The sequence below is a fragment of the Protopterus annectens genome, chromosome 6.part0, assembly GCF_019279795.1.
Source record: "Protopterus annectens isolate FY-2018-M chromosome 6.part0, PAN1.0, whole genome shotgun sequence".
In the NCBI taxonomy this organism is placed as follows: Eukaryota; Metazoa; Chordata; order Ceratodontiformes; family Protopteridae; genus Protopterus; species Protopterus annectens.
In genome coordinates this window covers 840,981,515-841,001,538 of record NC_056737.1, presented here as the reverse complement: position 1 = coordinate 841,001,538, position 20,024 = coordinate 840,981,515, and positions in this window count along the sequence as shown.

The following is a 20,024-nucleotide window of genomic DNA, read 5'->3' as shown; positions in this document are numbered from 1 at the left end:
TTAGTATCCTGCATCTGCCCTGGCTGCTGTGTGTCCCTGGCCCTGGAGGGATTAAGTCCTCTCTTTCAGCCTCCATTCCTGCAAAAAGACTTGGGAATCCTTTCCTGCCTGCTCAATAAGGACCCCTTACTCTTAGACTCAGCCAGCTCATCTGCATCCTAAAGAAACCTACTGTCCTATTTTAAATTCCCTGTTACCAAAGGAAATAAGGAATTTTCAGCCTCCATTCTTGCATAGAGACTTGGGAATCCTTTCCTGCCTGCTCAATAAGGGCCCCTTACTCTTAGACTCAGCCGAGACTTGGGAATCCTTTCCTGCCTGCTCAATAAGGACCCCTTACTCTTAGACTCAGCCAGCTCATCTGCATCCTAAAGAAACCTACTGTCCTATTTTAAATTCCCTGTTACCAAAGGAAATAAGGAAGTACGTTTTTACCCTAGAACTACTGTTAAACTGCATTTTTCTCTATAACCTACTGGTGTCTGTAATCATGCCACCGAGGCAGGTACCCAGCAGCCAAACCCCTCCCTACCTGACAGGTAACTACTCTACCCTCCTTAGGATCTATTACTTGAGTAATCTGTTCTTGCTATCTCTATACCACAGGGCTTTGCTGTATTATACCTATTGACCACTAGGTGTCACCCTAATCTCGGCCTGTGTGGTCATCTATTTTCCCTACTCCCCTGTATCGGATTCCAGACTACCTTTCACTTACCTTGCTGTACTAGACTGCTCCTAAGGTTGTCCCTTGCTACTTATCTACTGTCCTCCCATTTCCTCTCTACTATCCCTTAACATTTATACAGCTGAGCTATCAGACCTCACTCTCCTGGAACTTCCAAGGGCTCCTCAAGAGTCTGCTGCTCACTGATTGTCTCTGGAATTTCTTCTTTTACCTGTTCTAAATGGCTCCGTTCGCCCTGCGGGATCACTCCGCTCCCCTACCCTACCCCCAATTCCCACCCACCCCAGTGATCCTAAACTTATACTTCACTAACCACGCCCCCCTTTTCTCATCCTATCACTATCCTTCTCATCACTAAGCCACTCCCCTACCTCTATAATTCCTCATTAGTAATAATTAACTCGCTTTGGGCTACTCACTCACCTTTCCTCACCATTTACTGCACTGACTACTTCCCAAATCAACTCCTATATGACCTCCACTAATTTCCTATTTGCATTTAACCCTGCTCAATCTCTTTCAGCACTCTCTCCTTTTCTCTGCTTCACCTACTCACACAAATTACTCCTACCTCTTTTCTACTTATTACAATGGCCCCAACACACAAAACTATTTTCACAAACATACTACTCTTAACTACCACAATAGACTCTCTTACAGTACCTTACTCTCTAACCTTCTTAGAAAATCTTTCTCTTCCTGAACAAAACCATCACTTCCAGCAAACTTTACCATCTTCTTTCATCTACTCCCTTAGCCACAGTAACATAACCTGTACCTCTAACTATATACTACCAAAATATCACAGAGCAACCCATGTTACTTACTTCACTACCAAAAAGAATTTTAATAATTTCTACAAAATCCTTAAATCTCTACAATATCCCCAGCAACACCCCCTCCTAGACGGTGATATTCATCCAAACCCTGGCCCCAATACTGACTATACCAATTACCTAGACAAGTTATCATTGCCTGTGATCTCTACATTAACTAAACCACCTAATTCTCTCCTGATAGCTCACCTTAACATTCAAAGTATAAACAATAGAATTTCCCACCTGCATGCACTCCTAGAAGTGCACTCATTTGATATTCTCTGCCTTACAGAGACTTGGCTAAAACCATCTACTCTGGACCAGGAAATTACCCCTCCTGGCTATAATATCCTTAGATGTGACCGTAAAACCAAAAAAGGTGGAGGTATAGCCATTCTCTATAAATCTAATCTCCAAATTTCCCCCTTTAATGTGCTCCCATCTTTACATACAAAGTCTGAAATCCTGACTGCCAAACTCCAAATCAACAACTCCAAATCTATGTATCTAATTTGCATGTATCTCCCCCCTGGTAACAATACCAATACTCTTGAAAATTTATTTAGTTACCTCTCTACCCAACTACCCCAGGAGACCATTGTACTGGGTGACTTTAACATCGACTGGTCCACCTGCAGTTCCCCTAACCCTACTAATCACATAAATCTCTTTAGATTCTCACAAATAATAACCACTCCTACTAGAATCCACACACCTAGCAGTAAGGAAACCACGCTTGACTGGATCCTTATTAATAGCCACCCTGAAACTTATATACCAGGAACCCTTCCTGACAATATCAGTGACCATATGCTTACCTACATTATTAGACAAAAAGTCCATATCCCAACTACTAATAATTTCAAAACCTCCCGCTCTAAAAAATTCTTTAATCCAGACAGCTTCCTAAACGAACTACAAGCATGTCACTGGTCACCAATGACTCACCTTGAACTTGATGAAGCAGTGACCTACTTTAACACCAAATTTCTTCAAATCCTAGATTACCATGCACCTTATTGATCTTCTAGAATAAGAACCAAATCTGCCCCATGGCTCACAAAACAAACTAGGCAAAAGATACTCGTCAGAAATAAAATCTGGGCTAAATGGAGAGCCACCAAATGTCCATCAGATCACCTCCACTTTAAACAGTTAAGAAATGCCACCAAGAAAGATATTCTTAGAGACAAAAAAGACTTCTACCTTCACCTCCAACAAACCAGTCAACAAACTCCACAAAAATTTTGGTCAGGGATAAACAAACTTCTTCAGCCAGGCCACTCTACTACTCCTGCCCCTGAAGGTTTCAACCAAAATAACTCCAACCAGATTCCTGATGCCTTTAATAACTACTTTACAGAAGCCATTCTAACCCTAGCTGATTTTTTACTTCCTTTTACTGCTTCCCCACTAAATACCTCTAAGACTTCATCTCCTACCTTTCAAATACAACCTGTACCTACATCTCTCATCTGTAAGCTCCTTCAAAAATTGAAACCTTGCACCCCTTCTGCTGACTGTCTCCCAGCTGAATACCTACAAATTGCCGCAAAAGCCATAGACTATCCCATCTCTATCCTTATTAATAGAACTATCTCAGAAGGCAAAATCCCTACCATATGGAAAGTATCCCACATCATCCCTCTACATAAGGGTGGATCATCTATTGAGCTTTCTAACTTTCGGCCTATTGCCTTACTCTCCCCAATAGCTAAGATAATGGAAAAATGTATTCATAAACAACTACTTAAACACCTTCTACAAAATAATCTACTGGCAAACTGCCAACATGGCTTCAGGCCATTCCATAGCACAACGACTGCCCTGCTATCCTTCACCGACTCTATAAACAAAAATCGTAACAATAACTCTTTTTCCTCTGCGCTATTTATTGACCTGTCAAAAGCCTTTGATATGGTTAACCATAACTTACTTCTAGACAAACTAAAAGCCAATTCGCTCAATCCACAAGCATTACAATGGTTTGGGTCTTATCTGGAAATCAGACAGCAAGCAGTACTTTGGGATAATAATCTGTCTACATTACTTCCAGTAAATATTGGAGAACCCCAAGGCTCTATCTTAGGCCCCCTTCTTTTTTCCTTATTTATTAATGATCTACACATAAACATTCCACAAGCCATCTGCATTCAATATGCAGATGACTCTACTTTAATCTGTACAGCTAAGAACATAGCCTCTCTCCAATCCCTCACCCAAACTCTTTTCCATAATGTTGAAAACTGGTTTATGCAACACTGCCTCCTCCTAAATCCCCCCCAAAAAACAAAATGACTGCTTTTTACTCCAACTCATAAATCACCACATCCATTCTTCTCAATAACCTCTAACAATGCTACCAACATAACCCCAGATACTACAACCTGCCTACTAGGTGTAACAATTGATAATTGCCTCAACTACGATGACCACATTAACTCCACTATAAACTCTGTTAATAAAAAACTTGGTACCCTCTATAGAATTAAACCCTTCCTTACCCCTTCTGCCAGAAAAAACTATTGCCCAGACCCACCTTATTTCTACCCTTTTCCATGCCTCTGCTATATATGCTAACCTATCTAAAAACAACCTTTCCAAACTTTCCACCTGTTATAATAGCATAGCTAGATTCACCACCTGCTCCCCCTTTAAAACTCACCACTGCCTCAAACTCAAACAACTGGGATGGCTAGAATTACAGAACCATATACTTTGTCAACAATTACTTATCACCCAAAATATCCTATACCACCCCAGCAACACCCCTATCCTCACTAATATGATTACACCATACAAAAATCTGGCTACACTATGCTCTGCTAATAAGCTCCTATTTTCCTCTATTAAATCTAAGAACAAAGCTGGTGACTCACTTTTCTCGAACACAGCAGGTAAAAACTGGAATCAGCTTCCTTCTGAAATATCAACCCTTGCTTCTACGTCTCTATTTAAAAAGCATCTTAAAGAACATCTTAAAACTCACTGGCTTTGTCCATGTGTGAACCCAGACTGATATCTCTTTCCCCTGTCTGCTCTCACCCCTTTCTCTACTCCTCTAACCTATGCCTCTAATTCTAGTCACTACACTTTCCTTCATAGTATGAGGATAAAATAAAAGGGTTTTCTCTCCTAATTGGGTCATGCTCAAACTTACTATTATGTTTAGTATAATTTTTCTTTTGACCAATGTTGCCTCTGTACTGTGATTTTACATGTCTTTTTATATATTGTGAACTTTGTCACTGTTCATGCTTGGAGCTTTTCTCCCCAGGCCTCTACTGAAAATGGACATATATCCAGTTAGACTAGCCCGGTAAACAAATGTAAAATAAAAATAATAAATAATTATAGGTTTCAAAGGTAAAATTGTGTAACTGATTTATGACTTCCAGTTCCAGGCAAGCTTCTGAGAGATAAGTATTTCTGATACAGAGGTGACAAAGAATGATGTAATCTGAGATAACCCAGCAGAAATGTTTGATAGTAATTTAAGAACTATCTCAGAGAGTGAGTCTGTGCATTTTGTGTCTTGTCTTTGGACTTGAAACATCCATCTTCAGCACTTCTCATTTGCATTTTCTTTGCTCTGTAAGTAAGACTTAGATTACAGTGATTTCTCTTAGAGTTAGATAGGAACTTAGTAAGATTAGTTTAGATGTTTTCTGTATTTATGTAAGACTGTCCTGCAATGTTGCTTTAAAATGTTTCCTGTGATTCTGAACTCTGTTGTCACTGTATTGAGTTATTGAGTATTGTATTGTGTTTTTATTATTTATTATTAAATATATTTAAACCTTTTAATTGTGGCTGGTTTGTACTTGCAATTATTTGGTGACACTGTATAAGCCACTCTTAAATAGCCTTAAAAGCCATGGACACACTTACCATTTGGATAATAGTAACATTACACAGTAGAAATGGTCACCCTTTGGGAAGGGCCTTAGTAGCTGATAAGAATGGTTGGTGGCAGCTGGTACTAACTTATAGTCTGGGCAGAAGGGAGCATAGTTAATGAACCTGTGCCAGCCTTCCACAGGAGTGTCTGTGTGTTTGTATATAAATCAGATCTCAAAGTGTGTGTGTGTGTGTGTGTGTGTGTGTGTGTGTGTGTGTGTGTGTGTGTGTGTGTGTGTGTATGTCAGCTACTTGGACAGGGACATGAAGCACTGGTTGGACAGAGAGGGTGCTGGAGGTTTTGGCTTGACCACTCGGCTGAGATCTTAACCTTATAGCTATGCCAGTGGGGAGTCTTATTGGGGAGCTGGATAAAGAGAAAGAAACCAGCCCCAGACTGACTATGATCTCTGTGTGCTCTTAAGGGAAATTGTACTTTACTGTGTGTGTGTACTTGTTATCCTCCCAATATGCATGTCCCGCACTGGTGCTAGTGGTGAGGATTGAGGCTCCTTGATTACTGGGCCAGTCCAGGGGCATCACACTTACAGTGTTTTCATGCTGTAGAAACTGAATGTGGAAAATAACATGCTACTCCTAAATTAAGCAGTACCCTGAATTCTCAGGGACTCTCACTATCACAGCATACTAATTATTATATGTAGGCAAAGAGTACTGCTGAGTGCACTGTTGATTAACCTAAATATTAAGAGGTCTAAGGAATTTCATTTTATGTCAACCATAGGGATTAGAGTCTGGTGATGCAGAGAGAATAGCTTGGCTTGCTGTTTATATTGTATTGTATAGCACTGCTCCTATAACATGGCAGGAGGCATAGCCGGCCTTAGGCATAGGCCAACTAGGTGGCCACCTAGGGTGCCACTCTAGCAGGGACATTTTCCAATATTTATTTGTTTACTATTTTGTAGTCAAGAAATGTTTTCTTTAAAATGTGTTGCATAAATACAGGAAAAACTGAAGAGTAACACAGTATGTGAGAAAAACGGAAAAAAATTGTAATCTGGATGGTGTAGGTAGACCAGGATGGGGGACATCAGGTGGTGTGGAGGAGTACTGTGGAGTCCTTTTGGCTAGGGCACCAGCTGATCAAAGGCCAGCTCTGGAGGGATGATAAGGGGTTCATATAATAAGCATAATTGTAAGGAGCCCTATAGCAAGCCTAAAAGCTTTTGAGGCACGGATGCAATTTGTCAGTCTGATATCTGAATTACAAAGTCACTACAGACCCATTTCCAGGATAGTGGTACCCCAGCCAGTGGGAGTGTTTAGTTGTCATTAGACCTCCTTGTAGATAAGCACACAAATCTCGTCTTGGAGTAGATCTACCATTTCACTTAACTTTATACAAAAAGTGTTTCAACCTTTTTGCAGTTATAAGGAGACATTTATAGTGGGACATGTTAACCTTAGTTAAGTAAGTTTGTAGTAATGCAACAATGAATGAATTTTCAATGACAAGGCTCTCACACATCAAGTGCACAGCATCAAGAGACTCTGTCATCACCTAACCACTGTCCCACTGACAGTGACCCTAATTTGTGTTATTTTGTGAATTTGGATAGCTGCCAAATAAAGTCAGTAAGTGCCACACTAGCAAATACATTGTGATGAGGTAGCTAACAGAAGCTGTTTCAAGTATTGTTTATTTTTCTCAAGGATCTGACTGGTCTTGCTGAGGAGGTATTCTATTTGGTCTTTGAGAATACTGTGGCAGATCACTGCTTTATCAAATGGCTAAAGTCGGCATTGCTTTGAGACATTCAATTTTAGTGAATTTCCAGGATAGATGTTGACCATATCATATGCATTGAGCCAGAAATGTCAGTTTGAAATGGCTCCAAAAACCTTACAGATATTACAGTACAAACAGATAATTTTTTGCACAACTAAAAATAATTTGTTTGGACATGGTTCCACTTCAAAACGCTGAAAATTCATAACATCTAATTTCAAAACAGCAAGACCATAAGATCGAAAATTCAAAACATCTGAAACTCATACCATCGAATCTCACAACATTAAAAATGTATAAAATTGAGTAGTGTATCATCAAACATGTAAATGTTATAGTTTATTCTGTTAATCTGCATATAGTGTTTATTATTCCACTCTGTATGTGTTTTTAGGCCATACAGGTAAGTGATTTAGACATTATGTGTACATTCTTTATGGTGATCGCTATACAGTGGGGTTAGGAAATTAACTTTTTCCCACTGTAGTGCGATCTCGAAGTTGGTATATTAAATTACAGGGGGTGTGGGGGGAAGACCCCCCACACTTGGGGGGTGTAGGGGGGCTTACCCTCCTGTAGAAACCTAGTAAAAAGTGTGTTTTTTCATTTGGTGTTTTTATAGGTGCAGGGGGTGTTATTTATATTTGCTTTGTAGTTTTTCGATGTTGTGAGATTTGATGTTATGAGTTTTAGATGTTTTAAATTTTTGATCTTATGGTCTCACTGTTGTGAAATTAAATGTTATGAGTTTTCGACGTTTTGAAGTAGAACCTTGGGCGCACATCATAGTCTGTCTCCTTATATAGCTGCTCCAGGAAAACACAGAACTTGAAAGATGTGGCATTTATGTGCAACAGAAGCAAGGTACTTAGATAACCTCAGTATGTCCTGAAGCATGGCCAGCCAAATAACTGAAGGAAGAGCCTTGGCACTGAGAATTGTACACATACCTCTAGTGGTCATGTTATTTGGTCAGACACTATTACTCAGTTACAAAGTTCCCTAGTTCTTCCCTTCAAATTACAGTATGTTTAATTCTGCTTTAAAGCTAGGCTAAGATGCTCTTCTGGAGGTCATGAGACACTAGCATCCCTAGTAGAAATGGCTTGCAGACCTGTTTCTAGAAAATTATATTTAATAGGAATGAGTTGTTACAAAGACATGTGTCTGGAGAGTTTCTCCTCAGGCCTCTGCTGAAAACTGGCTCATTCTAAGTCAGACTGTCCTGGTAAACAAATGTTAAATAAATAAATAAAATAACACAAATATCTCCTGTCATTCTCTCTTAATCTATTACTCATGTCTGAGCATTCATACCAGACCTTTGAATGCAACTGTTGTAGCCCCTATAACCATTGAAGGGTAGCCTGATCCTGAAGCTAATTACTGGATCACCTCCTTTATTTCAGTCTTTTTTTCTTTCTTTCTCTTTTTTATCTTTTGCTCTATCTGTTGAGTATCAGCCTTCTGGTCAATTTGTTCCACACTAGGAACGAGTTGTTTGAAGAAGACTGCCTTGCAAACAGCCATCAACTGTTATTGCTGGCTCCATCCCACGAGCAGCATCATGCTTGCATTCCACAATGCCCGCCTACATGACACATGCTCACTTCTGCTCATGTATTAGTTCTGGTGAGAGGCGAACATGGTGCTGCTTGCTGAGGGCATTCGACACTCATGCTACCCTTGTCATAACCCCCTGTCTCCACCAGATGTCAGCACTGCAGCAGACCAAACTTCTCAAGAACGGCAAACTGATGTTGACTGCTCACTCCATAACTGGGTCATAAACAGATCCTGGGTCATCTAAATTTTAATTGGGACATGGCACCCTTGTGTAGAATTGAAGTAAAAAAGTAATTGAAAAGTTTACCTTTAGATAGTCCTTAGACTATCGATGATGCATGGAACAACTATGTACCTAGTGTTATATTAACAACTGATTATGACCTGTGGAGGTTTAGGTAAACCACAGCACATTAACAATAGCTTCTTATGTAATAGATGACCAGTTCTGGCATAATGACATTGGTATGTAAGTAAGGAGTTTGTGTAATCATCCTTATATGTCTTATATAATATAACTTATATAATGACATGGCAGACTTGCATTCTAGAACATCATACCATTATGGAGATAGAATTGTATATGTCCTGACTCCCATGACTGCGGTGGCAATAATTAGTGTGGTCTATGAAGCTAACAAAGAATAAAAATGTGGAAGGATTTTTGTCATTATATGCTTATCCCTGTTGAAGACAAGAAGCTGGGGGTGGAAATTAAAGCATTATTGATTTTCAGTCTTCTAAACTTTATTTACCAGTATCCATACATGCTTTTGGAATTTACCCAGTTCTTCTTATGGTGTAGACATGCAGGGAACATTTCCATATGTGTTTTGATTCTAATCCCATTTGCTGAATTCTACCATTGCATGCTCTTCTTGTGAACACTGTAAGATTGGACTATTTATAGTTTTGCAAATCTGGAATTACAACAGTAAACATCAGGGCCATTTGTTTCATTCACACATAGTTCCAATCTCCATTACCTACCCCACCCACAGTGTCTGATTTGATATTGCAAGGTTAAAATCAAAAACAACAACAAAAAAAGATGACACTGTCATTAAGATTTGTATTTTTCTTTAGTTTGCATAAACAATACTCAGAGTTCAGAGTTTGTGGTCGATCTTACTTTATTCAAATGCACATTACTCGTGCAAGCAAGCAAGAACTGCTGTCATTCCATTCGCATATAGGCATCTCTCCCATCCCAACTGCCTACCCAGTGAATCTGCTTTGAGCCTACAAGGTTTAAAATAATGAAAATAAAAGATCACGGTTTCATTACTGTATTTCTTTCATGACACATAGCCAAGAACTTGCACCTGACCTTACTTCAGTTCACCCATAAACACTTTACTCATGGAAAAGTAGAGTTTTTCAACAATAAAACATTGACAAACCATCCTAATGTATCTTGACTAACAGTGCAAAAAGATAATTGGTTTAAAAAAAAAAAAACGCGTCATCCACACACAGCTCCCAAGAACACACTACATATCTAGTATCTCCTGGACTCTTGCCAGGATATTATATTTAAAAAAAAATATATATATATATATATATATAGTCATCAACAGCCTCCAAAACACATAGACCACTAGCATCTGGTTAACCCTGCCAGTACATTATATGAAAAAAAGAAAATTATCAACAGTCCCCAAAACGCATTGCCTCCCTACTATCTGGTTAACCGTGCCAGGATATTATATTTAAAAATATATAGTCATCAACAGCCTCCAAAACACATAGACCACTAGCATCTGGTTGAGCTTGCTAGTGTATTATATGAAAAAAAGAAAATTATCAACAGTCCCCAAAACACATTGCATCCCTAGTGTCTGGTTAATTCTGCCAGGAAACAAAATGCAGAAAGTGTCTGGTTGGCCCTAACAAAAAAAAAAAAAAAAAAAAAAAAAAACAGAACTTAATTAATGATTTTTTTGAGGGGTTTAATTTCAAAATATTCTTCCTTACAAAGGAATCCTTGGCTTCTCTTACCCTAAACAGTAATCCAATCAATATTTCAACAATCCTTTTTTCCTGCTCTCTCATCCATCTCTCATGCTCTCTCCCTCACAAATTAACTGTTAAAATTCAGGAAGAGAATGTGAGAGCAACAGGACTAATCAGTAGCCATGTCACGTACTCAGATTACATGACTTGTCTGCTGACTTAACAGTCCAGTCGGCTCTGATTTCTTGCAACTAAAACCGCAATGACTTCTGGGCATCTTCACTGATACCTGCAGTCTTCTCAATCTGGGCTGTTTTAAAAACAGTCTGGTGACAAAACATTTTTTTTTTCTTTTTTTAAAGCAGAACTCGAGCATACATGCGTGCAGCTGTGTTCCACGCATACCTCTAAATGTACAGATTTTTGCAGAATGTCCAGATTTTTGCCTCATATTTTAGTCAATTTTTCGTAAAAATTGTGGTTTTTTTTGGAAAATTAGTGGCAAATCATTAAAGATTGAAGTTAGTAAATAATGACAGTCATTTCAGTTCCAGACTTTATACCCTTCAGAAAATTCATGCTAATACAAAACCTGTTATTCTGTCAACTTTCTAAGTTTTTAAGAGCAAAATTTAAAAATTGTCCCTATTTTTGGGCCATTGTCCCACTTTTATTTATGGCTTTGTCCAGATTTCCTGCTCTAAGAGGTTGAGAAGTATGCTACTAGTGTGTAAAAATCACTAATTAAACTTTTTTTTTTAATGACAAAATTGGGGAGGGCACCCCAGGACTCCGATACCATGAGCCGCCCCTGCTCAAAACAATTTTCCTTTAAAGGAATAGTGCTTTCTTATTTCAGTCCTGAAGTTGCCCTAACGGAATTCACTCACACTATGCTACTGTCCACTATACAGTGTCTAGAATGTCCAGATCATTTCAAATTTTTTTTCTCCAGGCTGTCAATGTTAAATGTTTTTGGTTGGCATTTGTGTCCTGTCCTCAACAGTCTTTTTCATTCTTGTAAGCATTTTCTTTCTCATAAAGTAAGTGTTAAGATATGTTTTCCCTGACTGTATACAGTGTGTCGTGTACTGCTGCAAGAGAGCTCAGTACTGCTAAAAATCACATATTTCTTCCCTGAGTCTATGCTTTTTGCCATCCAAACTAAAATCCTGTATGTTCTGGCTTCTAGTCTTGATTAGTATAAATAGTGAATTGCTCTCCTGTTTATGACTACTGCAGGTCCATTTCTTCCTTTACTTTCTCAAATAGGCTTCCACATTTCACACTGTAGCAACTTGCATTTTTTAGCAGTGAAGCCCAGTTGCTTCCTCTTTAATAGCTGTATGAATCTCTTATGGTCCACATAGAATGCCATTACTTCAGTGCCAATCATGGCTCCCATGTAAGTTAGTGTCTTCAGCAAGCAGAGCCATCCTACAGTGTACAAACTAGGTAATATCTACAAAGTGACTCAACCCTGAGCAGACCAGTTATATAATATAATGCTCCTTGTAGTATGCATTTATCCAAGCATGTCACACTGCTAGAAAGAACCCAGAAGTTCCTAACTAGAAATATCACTGGACTAAAGACCCTTGGCAACCAAGACAGGCTTGAATCTTTGTTTCTATACTTTTGTCTTTTACAGACTCCTGCACAGTGATTTATGCCTAGTACTTTGTGCTGTTAAGGACCCAACCCTACTTAATCTCATATACTTTCACAAAAGGAATGGTTCTACAAGCTCTCAAACCAAGGAATTTAATCTCTATCAAAAATGAATAAGACATGCTGGAGGAACATATTTACTACTCAACTCACCCCCCAACTCTGAAATATTCTTCTACTACATATAATTTACGTTGAAGTCCTTCAAGGCAAATCTTGAGGACTCGGTAGGTGCCTATGCATTCTTCCTAAAGCTGACTTGTTTTGCCATCTTGGAGGCAGAAAGTCCCCTATGATAGTGGGTATTGATAAGGTGATTATGGTCCACAGACTGACTCTGCCTTGAAAACTCTTATGAAGGTATGAAATAAAAAAAAATCCTGGAATGATACTGAGTCTAGCACAAATTCTTTCACTGTCCGGCTGGTGAAGGGCCTGCCAGCAGTTCTTTCACAGTTCCTCTGCTAACAGTAAATCATACAGCACCTGAGACACCTTGCTATCTATTCTCTTATCCCTATATCCAAACAGCTTCCTCAGTAGTCTTATGAACAAGGCCTTGCTGAAACCTGTGTCACATAATATGATGCCTCCTGTCCTAATCATTCAATACCTTATAGAAGTTATTTTTGTGATTATTTTCATTACACATAAACATGTGTCACCTGAGAAAACCTGAGAAATAAAAACAAAAGGTGGCAAAACTAATTTCTAATATGGCGTATGTGAAACGTGCATAGACAATTACAGTAATATACTCATAACTAAGAGGATAGTAGAATGTATTATTATATTACAGTCTATTGTATTATAATAGAATATCTATATCTATATATATCTATATATATATATATATATATATATATATATATATATATATATATATCTATATCTATCTATATCTATATATATCTATATGGGTCTACTACGGTTGACTGAAAACTCACTTGACTGAAAATGAAATTACTAGGACCACTTCACTGAAAGCTCACTTCACTGAAAACTCCCTTGAATGAAACTCATTTCACTGAAAGTTATAAATGGCCTTTTCCCCACTGTAGTGCAACCCTGGAGTTAGTATATAAAGTAAGGGGGAGTGGGGGGCACAGCCCCCCATATTGGGGGTTGTGGGAGCATAGCCCACCACATATTATAAACATTTTAAACTATACACAGTGATACTTACAAGTGCAATAAATAACTGTTTCCAAAAGAGAATATATAACCAAGATATGTGGGGGGCTTCACCCCCCACACCCCCTAATGTGCCCCCCACACCCCGCCTTACTTTATATACTAACTCCAGGGTCGCACTACAGTGTGGAAAAGGCCATTTATAACTTTCAACAAAATGAGTTTCAGTCAAGGGAGTTTTCAGTGAAGTGAGCTTTCAGTGAAGTGGTCCTAGTAATTTCATTTTCAATCAAGTGAGTTTTCAATCAACCGTAGTAGACCCATATATATATATATATATATATATATATATATATATATATATATATAAATAATATACGGATCTACTTCACAAGAACTGGGCCAAGGGAAAATTTACCCTTTTCCCCACTGTAGTGCGATCCCAGAGTTGGTATATTTAGTTAGGGGGGTGTGGGGGACATAGACCCTCACATTCGGTGGGTTGGAGATAGTGTGATGCATTTTCCATTAGTTGTTGGCCCAGTGGTTACTTACCATGGGTAGGTTGTTGGCTATGTGGTTGTTCACTTAAATGAAGTTTTGGAGTTCTCATATCAGTCTTCTCATCTTTGGTAATCCGTCTTTTCAGCTTTCTCTTTCCATTTCTTTCCATTACGGATCATCTTGCTCTGTCACACCTATCCTCTGCTAATGTCCCTCTCTCTCACCACGCGTCATAAACCTATCTTAGGCCTCCCTTCATTCTCTACCCCTGCAGCTCAGCCCCATCTTCTTTTCTTTTAATAATATATCATCCCTCTCTCCTCAGTGTCCAAACCAACCAACGTCTCCTCTCTTGCTTTGTCTCCAAACTGTCCAACATGAGCTGACCCTCAATATATACCCCCCTCCTAATCCTATCCATCCTAGTCACAATCATTGCAAATTAACATCTTAACTCTGCTTGCCACATCCAGCTCTGACTCCCCTTTTTGTCAATGCCTGTGTCTCCAACCCATATAACATAGCTGGTCTCACTACACTCTTGTAGACCTTCCCTTTCACTCTTACTGATATGTGAGATTTCATTCTTGTGAAGTAGAACCATACAGAGAGAGAGAGATAGAGAGAGAGAAAGATGTTATAGATATTTATATATGTATAGCTCTCTCTCTCTCTCTCTATATATATATATATATATATATATATATATATATATATACATATGTAAACATTCATAGAGTGCATCCATTTCACATCAGAAGTTAATGGCTTTTAAGTGGACAATAATAAGAAGGCGTATTTCTGCAAATGCAAACAAAAGAGATTGAAATTTATATTTCAAGAATGGAAGATCTGTAATGATTCTTCTTTAATGAATTTTTTTTTTAATCATTTTACTCCCCGTTCACATTTCATTTATCCTAGTATTGCTATCTACTTCATAAGAGGCTCGCACACCTGACTTTACTCTACTACTGCTGTATACTTGGCATGTAGCACCAGGCCTGACTTTACCCTTGGACTGCTCTATACTTGGTATGCAAAACTAGGCCTGACTTTATCCTAGTATTGCTTAATACTTGGCATGCTTTCTCAAGCCTGACTTTATCCTAGTACTGCTGTATGTTTGGCATGCAGCCCCAGGCCTGACTTTACCCTAGTATTACTGCATACTTGGCATGTGGCCCCAGGCCTGAGTTTAGCCTAGTATTGCTGTATACTTGGCATGCAGCCCTAGGCATAACTTTACCCTAGTATTGTTGTATACTTGCTATGCGGCCCCAGGCCTGACTTTATCCTAGTATTGCTGTAGACTTGGCATGCAGCACCAGGCCTGACTTTACCCTAGTACTGCTGTATACTTGGCATGCAGAACCAAGCCTCAGTTTATCCTAGTAATGCTATATTCTTGGTATGTGGCTCCAGGCCTGACTTTATCCTCGTATTTCTGTATTTGTGGCATGTGGCCCGAGGCCTGACTTTATCCTAGTATTGCCGTATACATGGCATGTGGCCCCAGGCCTGACTTTACATAACAATAGCCACTTTATGAACTCCATACTTATGTAGTTGTAGACAGCCTACAGCACTAAGAAGAAAGTACAGTCATGTAAGATCTTACCATAACACGCCCTACTTCTCACTGTTGTAGTATTCTTTATTCTTGGGATATCCTGCCAAGGACAACCTAACATCTGGCCAGTATATCGAAGCCTTTCCACCTTCTCAGCATTGTATGTCAGACATATGTCCTATGTTCAAGGTGTAAGGTATATATATGTGACGTGAGGCCGCATAATCTTCAGAACTGACATGGCCCAGGAGAGTCAGAGTAATCCCAGAGAAACAATAACATGCCCATCCAGTAAGAGAAACAGAAGAAGAACAGAAAATAAAAGGTGGCCAGAGGGAGTGACCACATACTGCAACAATGAGAAGTAGGGCACCTACTGTTATAGTAAGATCTTATACATCTGGACTATATTTTCCTTATCACTGTTGCAAGATTCCTTACTCTTGGGAGACTACAAAAGCTACTGGAAAGTATGGCAGGAGGAAGGCAGAAAAGGGTCCTCCACAAACCTATGAAGGATATCCCTGGCAAATCCTGCCCTGGCCCTGGAAATGACATCCAGTGTATAATGTTTGGTCTTCTGTCCACACTTTTACCAAGCAGCAGCTTCTAAGATTGATCTAGTACCCAGACATTTGAAAAAAGCACCAGAAGAGGCTATTATCCTGGTAGAATGAACTTGAAAAGAAGACAAAAGGAAATGGCCTTAGAAATTCAGGAGGAGATGTTTTTTTTTTTTCAGACACTGCCAAAACCAATTTTATGGCATGAAAAGAAATTAAAAGTTGCTCAGATTTTCTGATGCTTTTTGTCTTATCCAAGTAATATCTGAGCTGTCTATGTAAATCCAAGGTGTGTGGTACCTTCTCATTAGTGGACTGAGGAGAAGGAAAAAAGAACAGAAGATGAATAGACTGATTCAATGACTAATGAATGACTGCATTGGGCATAATATAAGGATTAATATGAAGAGACACTCTGACCTTGTGAAAAAAATAAAAAAGGAGGAACTGCCATGAGGGCTTAAGAATCACCCAGCAATACAATCTTCCAAGCACAATGTTGCAAGAAAGAAAGAAGAAAACACAGGGTCAAAAGGGGACTGAGTCAAATTTTCAAGAACAAAATTCAGGCCCCAAGAAGAAGGAATAGGCTTTCTTGGGGACCTGATAGGAAGGATGTATTTTAGGAATTGTTTGACTTCAAAACTAGAAGGCAAAGGTGGATTCAGAGACAGACAGACAGAAATGGCTGACAAATGCCAAACCAGTACTGACAAATCCACACAAATAAGACAGGATCATAGGGACCCCTGCAGGAAAAAGGGTCCTGGTCATGCTTTAGACACCAAATAGAAAATCTCTTCCATTTAGCCATATACAATTTTCTAGTAGTGGATTCTCTGGCTTATTGCAAAACCCAAAGCATGTCCTCGGAAATTTCGTGCCTGAAAGGAATCAAAACCTTATGACTAAAAGTGTCAGCTGAAGTGTGGACAAGTGAGGGTGAATGAGAGACCACTTGTCTTGTGTGAGAAGATCCATCCTATGAGATAAATCGTGATGACAGCCCCTGGCCAGGTGAAAGGGAAGGGAGAACCAGAGCTGTCTAGTCCAAAAGGTAGTGTTCAACATGCTCCTTTTCAAGATCCTGAGAAGTAGAGGAAGAGGGGGATAAGCATACAAAAACACCTCCTTCCAAGAAAAAGACATAGCATCCACTTTCCAAGCCAGCAGACATGGAATTCTGGAACAGAACTTGGGAAACTGTCTGTCCAGAGGAAAGGCAAAAAGATCTATTTGAGGAGTATCCTGCTGATGAACAATGTCCAGAAACATCTCTCTGTGATGCAGCCATTCATGAAGATTTGTCCTGGACCTGTGTAGAGATTTTGACACTAGATTGTGCTCTGAAGAGATGTAAACTGCCAGAAAAATGAAGGGATGGCAGGTTACAAAATTACAAGCCTGAACAGCCAGTCTGCAAAGATGGTAAGATTGTATGCCCCCCTCCCTGTTTGTTAATGGACCACATGACTGTGATATTGCCTGTAAAAAACTTTAGGGGACCTGGAACCCAAAGGGAGTGAAAGGCCTGAAGGGCTAGGATTAGAGCCTTCATTTCTTTCATATTGATGTGGTCTGACCACTGTTGATGGGACCAAAGACCTTGGACTTTCAGGTTGTTGGAAGAAACTCCCCAACCTTGATTGGAAGCATCCATGTATAACTCTTGAGTCAGAAGAGGAACCAAAAAAACAACCCTGTATTTAGGGAAATCAGATAAATCCACCAGCAGAGTTTTGAGTTTGAGACAAGGTAACAGAGAAAGTACAAACTTCAGAGAGTGACAGTGCTGAAGCCAAACAATTTTGGGATACCACTGAAGTTTCTTCATATAGCGTTTGGCAAAAGGAACCATGGAGATGGTGAATACATGTACCCCAGGGCTCAGAGAAATTCCCATGTAGAAAGAACTGGAAGAGGAAGAAAAGACTGAAAATAGGCAGTCAAAAAGAGGATCTTTGGAGGTGGAAGGCAAGCCAACATTGGGATTGTCTGTATCCCTCAATCCCAAAAAAAATACATGTTCCTGAGATGGGGTCAACAGACCTTTTGAGAGTGAAGGTGAATCTCACACTGCACAATAGTATAGCGAATTATAGATTTTGAAGTAGAAGCTGCTGAGAGGGGGCTTGAATCAGAAGGTGAGCCAAATAAGGGAATATTTGAATTCCCTGAAGTCTGAAGAAAGCTCCCTCAAGGGCTAGACATTTGCTAAATACTTGGTGTTATAGAAAGACCAAAAGGCAAAGCAGAGAACTGATAATGAGAGGAAGAAACAGAGAAATGTAAAAACTTCCTGAAGAGAGGGTGAATAGGAATATGGAGGTACACATCCTTTAAATACAGGGAGACCAGAAAAGCTTGGGGAAGCAAAAGAGGGAAGAGGGTCTGCAGAGACAGCATCCCAAAGGAAGGAACCTTGAGAAAGGTGCTGAGACAGGACAGGTCTAGAATGGACCTCCATGACCCCTCCTTTCTTGGAACCAGAAACATTCTGAAGTAAAAAACCTGTTTCCTGCTGAGACAAGGAAACAGGTTGGATTGTTCCCTGTTCAACCAGATCTCTCAGGACTAAAGGAAGATGAGGAAGCTAGAAAGGAGGAGACTAAAGAAATCCAGAAAATGGAGGAAGGGACTTCCAAGTTATGAAATAACCATGTGGGATGATGAAGGGAATCCAGCCATCTGTGGTTATCTGTTGCCAAATACGGAAGGAAAGGGTTATCCTGAGGGACAGAGACATTTGGCTGAGGAGGAAGGGAGTCTGGATGTTGGATGGAAGCAGATTTATCCAGAAAAGATTTTTGTCTTCTGGAACTCTGAGTGGGTTTATCTGGAGAAATCTGCTTAGAAACCAGCTTGCTCCTTTCAAGGTGCCTAAGCTGCCTACAGACAAAGGAAGGGTTTGGTGATAAGTTCCTTTGGAATTTAGGTAGAGGAGAAACAAAAAATTGTTTAAGGTCCTACATAACCTTGCCCTTATCCTACAAGGTTTTAAATAATTCTGAAGCAGCAGTGCCAAAACAATTCTGGTTGTCTAAGGGGGAATCTAAAAGTCTGTCCTTAATGTCCTCAGATAAAGCCTGCAGGCACAACCAGGAATATCTTTATGAATGACAGAACCAGATGCAGCTGCCTTATAGGAGGCATCTGCTGCATCATAGCTTCATTTAATGGAATGGTGAGCTTGCCAAGAGGTACAACTCAGAAGAGAAAGAGCAGAAGTCTTACTGCCCGAGCGAGGAATGTCAACCCCCCCAGCTAGGAGAGAAGAACCAGGACATATTTAGTCTTGTAGAGTTGATAATTAATGGGTCTTAATACCAAAGTTGTAGAAATATACACTTTTCCCTCATACCTCTTTATAGCATGACTGTCCTTATCAGAAGGTAAAAGCTTGGATCCTTATCAGAAGGTAAAAGCTTGGAAAAGGAAAGCTGTTTTGGATGGCTTATCTCTGGGCATAGAAGCTACATCAGGATCAGATGCAGAACTTTATAAAGTATTTATAATCCTCGGCCATTTTATAAAATCTGTCTGGCTTCTTAGGGGGCTGGAGGTTGAGAGTCAAGAGCCAGCGAAGCAGCTGAAGAAGTATCCAGAAGGGCAGCTAAGACAGGATGGACTGAAGAAGGTCTGTTTAAGTCTATTTGCAAGAGTTCATAGCATTTCTTTTGAACCTTTGAGACTTGGAACAATCCCACTTAAAGTATTCCATCATATGGACCACTGTATCCCCAAAGGATAATTCTTCAAAAGGAGAGTCAGTGGACAAAGAATCTTCTTCATCAGACCCCAGAGCCAAAGGAGAGTGTATTTGTGAAGAATATGCTAAGGATTCTTCACAAGAGTCCAATTCTTCATCTGAGGAATCAGAATCCCTAGGTCTCTTAGA